Source organism: Callorhinus ursinus, unplaced genomic scaffold (assembly GCF_003265705.2).
Source record: "Callorhinus ursinus isolate GAN/ISIS: 27379988/994484 unplaced genomic scaffold, GSC_fseal_2.0 scaffold60, whole genome shotgun sequence".
Lineage (NCBI taxonomy): Eukaryota > Metazoa > Chordata > Mammalia > Carnivora > Otariidae > Callorhinus > Callorhinus ursinus.
In genome coordinates, this window is record NW_027397122.1 from 5492256 (window position 1) to 5499758 (window position 7503).

Consider the following 7503-nt stretch of genomic DNA (forward strand, 5'->3'; position numbering starts at 1 on the left):
CAGATTGACTTGTTGGCTAGGCTACAATTTTCAAGTTTAATTGGCTTGCCACTACAGTTCCTCTGGAATCCCTTTATGTTTTTACCTTCTGAGTGTTTTGTCTGTTGGTTTGTTCATAAAAATAATAAATAAACACAGGGCAAAAAAAAAAATCAAACACCACAGAAAGGTAGTACATCAAAATGGAAAATCTCCCCGTTTGCTTTCAAGTCCAATATTCAGAAGCAAATCTTTTCTTTTCCATTTTTTTTGTTAGTTGAACAAGGTTTGTTGATATGGATCATTCTTAATATCACAAGTGGAAATCCAAGTATTATGTATCTCTTTCTTCATTTATCAAATGAAGAGATTATAGACTTATTCCTTGCTAATGAAAGATGAATCTATTTTATTGATTAATAACATGACATCATCAGTCTGAATTATGTTTTATAAACAAATGCAAGTTTTTATATTTAATTTTAATTTTTATCATCACCTGGAACTCACATAGAATTGTATGTAAAACCTTTAAGTTGGGTATACTGAATATGCAATGCAGGCAAGCAAGTATACACCGGCAGCTCTCCAGAAGCCTCTCCACACTCCACTGTGTTGAGAGCTCCCTCCACCACTTGGTGATAATTATGTACTTCATTTTCTGTATCATTTTAATGACAGATAGCAGACTTGTCCCATTTTAATTAGATTTGCCTTTTTGTTTCCTTACTTTAAAAGCTATCCAAGATACAATATCATTTCATGCATACATATTAATTTGTGCTTCTAAGAACATAAGCATTTCTTACGTAACCATAATGCCATTGGTATTGTCCCATACTATATTCAAATTTCACTGATTTCTCAAAAATGGTTTTTTCTGTTGGTTGGTTGGTTGGTTAGAACAAGAATAAAAAAGAGTCCACGTACTATATTTAGTCATTAAGCTAAGAGTAATCAGTGAGTTCATTCAGTGACAGCATAGTCCTACCACTGACAAATGTCCCATCTAATCTAACGTTGACATCTGTTACTGATGATAGCCTACCTCCATTACAAAATAGTGATTTTCTAAAGCTTTCCTTCTTTCCAGATTTATTAATTGGAATGCTTCTGCAGAAAGAAACGTCTCCTTATTATCTAGGTCTTAGATCACCCAGAACTGTAGTTCCTACCTGAATAGAAAAACCAACACATAATCTTACCTTTGAGTCCAATTTTATGGGCGGTGGTGGGGGCCTAAGTTGCTTCTAATTAGATCCTCATTTGTTACTCATTTCTCAAAATAATCCCAAGGCACGTCTTAAAATGGCAAATACTTGTAGTCTTCCACGGCTCCTGAGGGCTGGGTGTAGAGAAGAGCCCCACTGGAGATCTTGCCTCAGGATCCACGAGGTTGCATCAGGTGGTGGGGCCAGGGCCGAGGCCACGTTCCTTGCCACATGGACCTCTCTGGAGGGTTCCTCACAGCATGACAGCTACTTTCCCCAGAATGAAGAATCCAAAGAGCAAGGAAGGTGGAAACCACTGTGCCAATTATGACCTAGTCTCTTCTGCTTTACGTTATGCACTGGGTCCAGTCAGTAGTCAGGAGGAAGAGAACCAGGCCTCCCCTCTTGAAGGAAGAATATCAGAGAACCTGCCCACACATTTCCAAACCACTGCAATGTCCAATGGTGGCACCCAACTGGTTTTCTTCCTTTCTTTCCCTTTCCATCCCTCCCTGCCCCCTTCCTTCCTTTCTTCTTCATTTAATATCACATTATACTTCTCACTGCGTACATTTAATGTTTTTCAAGGGTTTCCATTATTATTCATTTTTTTGTGCTCAAAATTTCCCTTCTCTATCCCAATGGAGCCCTTCTTATTGAGTCCTATGTCCCTTCTGCATGACCTTATTCATCTGTAATACGTCCCCTTGCTTTCTGGCACAGCACAGCAACCTCAGTTCATCTCGTTTAATTCTTGCACCAGATGTGGAATCAACCAGGCCTAGAAGGCATTCTGGTACTTTCAGATTGAGGAAATAGTATTTAGAGGCCATTAACTCTAGGGCTAGGTGTGATTTGGGCCAATGGATCATCATGGCTTCCATACATTTTTAGTGGACAGAATTAGAATGTATGGATTTTGTTTTTATTTATTTTTAAAAGATTTTATTTATTTATTTTAGAGAGAGAGAGAGAGAAAGAGAGAGAGAAACCTGTGAGCTGGGGGAGGAGCAGAAGGGAAGGGAGAAGGAGCAGACTCCACACTGAGCATGAGCCTGATGCAGAGCTTGATCTCATGACCCTGAGATCATGACCTGAGCTGAAATCAAGAGTCAGATGCCCAACTGACCAAGCCCCCCAAATGCTCCAATTTTTTTTTTTTAAGTAGGCTCCATGCTGGATGTGGACCCCATTGCGGGGCTTGAACTCTCAACTCTGAGATCAAGACCTGAACTGAAATGAAGAGTCAGATGCTTAACCGACTGAACCACCCAAGCGCCCCTAGCATGTATATATTTTAAAAGGGAAAGCATAACTCTACTCTTTTTAATTCAGATTTTACAAGTATAGGTTTTACTTAATTTCATTGCTTATATGGTGTTTTCCCTTTTCTCTTACACTAAAAATACTGATTCCTGACAATAATAGCATATTAACTATGTGCATTTTTCTACCACATAAATGATATAGCTTTAAGCTAAAGATACTAATATTACCAATAAATCTATTAATTGAAGCTGAGGATTTCTTTGCAGGCCGCGACTATAGTCCACCAAGTATAGATAGTCAAAATATTGTTTTCTTGAACTGTTACCTTTGTGATTAAGTTTCACATCAATATAGAGTTAGATTATTATTGTCAATATTTAATACAGTTGACTCTTGAACATGGGGTGTAGAAGCACTGTTCATGTATAACTTTTGGCAGCCCCAAAATTTAACTACTAATAGCCTAATGTTGACCAGAGCTTTACCAATAATGTACACAATTAACACATATTTTGTATGTTATATGTATTATATACTGTATTCTCCTGATAAAGTAAGCTAGAGAAAAGAAAATGTTTTTAAGAAAATCATAAGGAAGAGAAAATACATTTACAGTACTCTACTGTGTATCTCGACAAAAATCCACGTATACGTGGACCTGTGCAGTTCAAACCTGTGTTATTCAAGGGTCAAGGGTCACCTATAATTCCTTCTTAAATTTTACTTTTCTAATATGTAAAAGTAAATTAAAGGATTTTGAAGTTGACACTGTTTAGCAAAATATTTTCAGAAAAGTCTTACTTCTATCTCTGTCTTATTCACCTTCTTCCTTCCCAAACTTTATTCATTGCTTTACAGTTGACACTTTCAGATTTTCTTTCTGAAAGTGTAGAATCTCCTCTGCCCTTCCCCCATCCCCTTACCTTTTTTCTCCTCCAGAGTTACAAAAGGTAGTATGCTATAAACAGATTTCTGCTCTTTTTCATGTACTAAAATCTTCTAGGGATCAGTTCTTATCAGAGATCCTTCATGTCCTTCTTACGGATGCATAATATAGCCGAGTATGGATCTATTTATACAGCCAATGTCACATTTATGGACATTTGATGTGCTTTCAGTTTTGGCTGTTAGAAATAAAATCGTCATGGAAATGGTTACTTTTGGCCAGCACTGTTATAAGGAATAATATTGATAAACAAAGAGGGAAATATATCTAGGCCATTTTTTCAGATATTTCCAGATATTTCTGATTTTTTCTCCATAGAAAGAGTATAATTTTACATTCCCACCAGGAATATATTATAGCCCCATTTTATGTACAGCCTAAGTATTTGTTGCCATAATTTTGCCTTTCTACCAGCTGATAGATGAAAATATTATCTCAACGTATTTTAACTTTTCCTGCTATAACTGAATCTAAAAAATATTCCACATTGAAAGGCAATGTTTTTAAATTTTAGTTTTTGAAATTACTTTAGATTTACAGAAGACTGCAAGAAGAGTACAGGGAGTTAAACCATGCCCTCGTCCTGCTTCCCTTAATGTTAATATCTTATGGAATCATGGTTAATTATCAAAACTAAGATGTTAGTATAAAAAACTAATAAATAAACGAGGCTTTGTTTGGATCTCATGGTTTTTTCCACTGCAGTCCTTAATCTGCTCCAGGATCTCACCGAAGACCCACACTGCCTTGTCTCCCGTCTCTTCAGCCCCCTCCAGTTGGAGGAGACCTGTTTTAAGCCCGCCTTCATCTGTCATGACTTTGATACATTCAAGCATACCCGTCAAGGGTGTTGTCAAATGCCCCTAATTTGAATTTGTCTGGTGTAGTCTCATAATCGCACCTGGATTATACATTTTGGGTAGAAGAAGACAGAAGTGAGGTGCCCTTCTTACCAAGGAACAGGATCTCAACATGGCGCTTCTGTAAGGTGCTGTCTGTGGATGTCTCTCCTGTGAAGCTTCTGTTTCTACCTATCACTACTCTAGTGACTAAAAGTGGGTCACTAAGACTTCAGCTTCATGTTCTCATGCTAGCCTCCTCATCCTTTAGCAAGTCCTCAGACATTTTATGTAAGTCTTCTTAATGGCTTATCTGACATTCAGAGGCATCTCTCCCAGCAAGCAAATTGCAAGTCTTGTTTCCTTCTAAGGTGCCCATCTTTCTCCAAATTTTGAGTTGGAAATCTGCCTTGCTACCTGAATTCTCTAATGGCCTCAAGAGACATCTGTTACTTTACAGTTTTCTAGTTTACTTCCTTGTAAGGGTGGAGCTGATGCTTACTCCAATTCTCCACGTTCCGGAAATCACACTTAACAAATGCAATGTCAGTTTTGCTTCTTCTTCTAAGAACCGGATTCAAAATGTTTGCCCAAGTCATTGGGCTGTATTTCTTGAATCAAATCTACTTGGTTATAATATGATGCATTTTAATTTATTAAATTATTATTGGATTTTGTTTGATGATATTTTATTTAAGAATTTTTATATTGACGCTTGAAAATGAGATTTGTTTGAGCTTCATTTTTGGCCAATGCTTATAAGTTTTTATGTTGTTATACTCCAACAAACAATTTAAAAGGTTTTTATTTCTCTTCTATGGTCTTGAGCAGTTTTTGTAGGAGTGGGATTATATGCCTTTTAAAACAATTGGGGGGGCAGATCATCAAAGTTCTTTGTTATTTTTTTCCATGGAAATGTGACTTTTTGAGTTCCTGTCACCAATACATTTAGTTTTAGTAAGTAAAGTACATAATGAGTGAGTTGTATTTTGGGGTACATACAAATGTATGTATAGTTTCTCTCTGTGGCTGGTTATCTATTGCTACACGTTCTTACTCTGTTTTGTGTGTTCTTCTTCTGCCCCATTTCGTACGTTCTGGTGTGTGATAGGGATTCTTCTATTGTGTTGATCTTCTCCAAGAAATAGATTTAATATTTACTCATTTGTTAATTATACTGTTCTGTTTCTAATGTATTATTTTCTGGCCTTATATAATTTATATAATTCATGCTGTCTTACAGTATTTGTGTCTGTATATAACGAAAATTTCAGGAAATAGAGTCAGGAGGATGTGTGTTGCTATTCCTGCTCTCATCACAACAGACAGGTGTGCCACATTGGAAACTGTGGCAGCCCATGAGTGTGAGCTCGGGCTTTAGGTGCTCAGATAACTGTAGGTAATTCAGAGCTGCTTGTAAAAAATACAGTTGAAAGCAATCACAGCTCCTACGTTAGGGGATTAGAAAGTGGATTGTCATTTCCACGCCTGGGTGCAAAGATTTTTTGAAATTCCATTTCCAGAACTTAAAATGTCTGACATTTATTCATTTATTTATTTATTGAATAAACATGTGTTGAACATTCATTATGTGAAATTCACTGTGAAAATGTTCAAGGAAACAGAGATAAATAACAGACAGGAATTAGCCTCAGAAAATCTACCTTCTAGAAGAGACGGGCAGATAGATACACAGGTGTGCATATGCACACACACGTGCGCACATGCACACAGCTTCTGCCCCATGCTCCAATTATTTATAATACTGTGCAGTATAATCTATTAGAGAAGCAGTGCAAAAACTCTTGAGAACACAAGAGATATCCATAAGGTTTCAGTGAAAAAGGCAGAAGCGTCTAAATAGAGGTACAAATACTTGAACCGGATCATAAAGTTTTGTAGGAATTTTACCAGTTCTAAAAAGAGGAATTTCTAGCACGGAAAATTATTAGCACTTGTAAAATGACGAACTTGATAATGCATATGCTGAACGTAACTAATGTCACTGAGTAAAGGGAATGACAGAAGGGCAAGGGACAAGACCAGGATTGTACGTCCGAGAAAAGGCTGTGATGACTTTCAAGGCTCTTCTTCTTCTTCTTCTTCTTTTTTTTTTTTTTTAAGATTTTACTTATGTATTTATTTGGGAGAGAGAAAGCATGGTTCGGGGGGGTAGTAACAGAGGGAGAGGGAGAAGCAGGCTCCCCGCCGAGCAGGGAGCCCGATGCGGGGCTCGATCCCAGGACCCCGAGATCATGACCTGAGCCGAAGGCAGACGCTTAACCTACTGAGCCACCCAGGCGCCTCTCAAAGCTTCTCTTACAAATGTATTTAAATTATACTGAAGGCTGGACCCAGGCTCTGGATTAATCTCTGGCTCCTCTTTTCTTCTAATCTTTTCTCCCAATCTATTTTTGTTGATGGCGTCCGGACAAGAGCCTGTTCTCTACCACCAATTCTTTCCATGGCATCTTCCATCCGGGGTACAGATGGTGCCCCACTCGTGTGTATTTTCACATATACTCTTATTCCTCACCAGGTTGTATCTCCCTTGTTTTCACAGCTGGAGTACTTCCCTGGAAGCCCCATGACCTGCCAGCATCCCTGATAGTGTGGCTGGAATTGTGTGCTGAGAATTGCAAACCTGTCGCTGACTGATCCACGAAGCCTTGCATGGTAACCGAAAGTCACTTTCTTGACTCAGGGAAAAATGATAATTTCATAAAGCCCAGCCCCCTGCCATGTTTGCAGTCCCCTATTTGTAAATCATAACTTTGGTGTCAAAAGCCCTTGGGACAGTTGCCACCTTTTGGCAATGGTGAATATGCTGTGCTGAGCATGGGTGTACAGATACCTGTTTGATTCCGTTACCAAGTCCTTTCTGGGTATATACACAGAGCTGCAACTGCTGGCTCATGTTGTAATTCTCTGTTAACGTTTGGGGAAACTCCAAACTCTTTTGTATAACGCCAGCAATGGGCTTCCAATCTCCTTACATTCTCCCTAATATTTGTGTGTTCTTTTTTTTTTTTTTCATAATAACCAACCTACCAGGTATGAAGTGATAGCTCTGTCTTGTCTTCCAAACTTGTCATTGTTGGACTGAGGACTTGGTGTTCTCTCTCTTCTCTTTCCCACCCATTTCTACCCCTTTTACAATCTCCTTCAGCGCTTGGCTGAAATACCATGGATGCACTCATGTATATCACTAGCCCCAACCTCCACTAAGCTCTAAGTTCATATATGGGTATCGCATAGT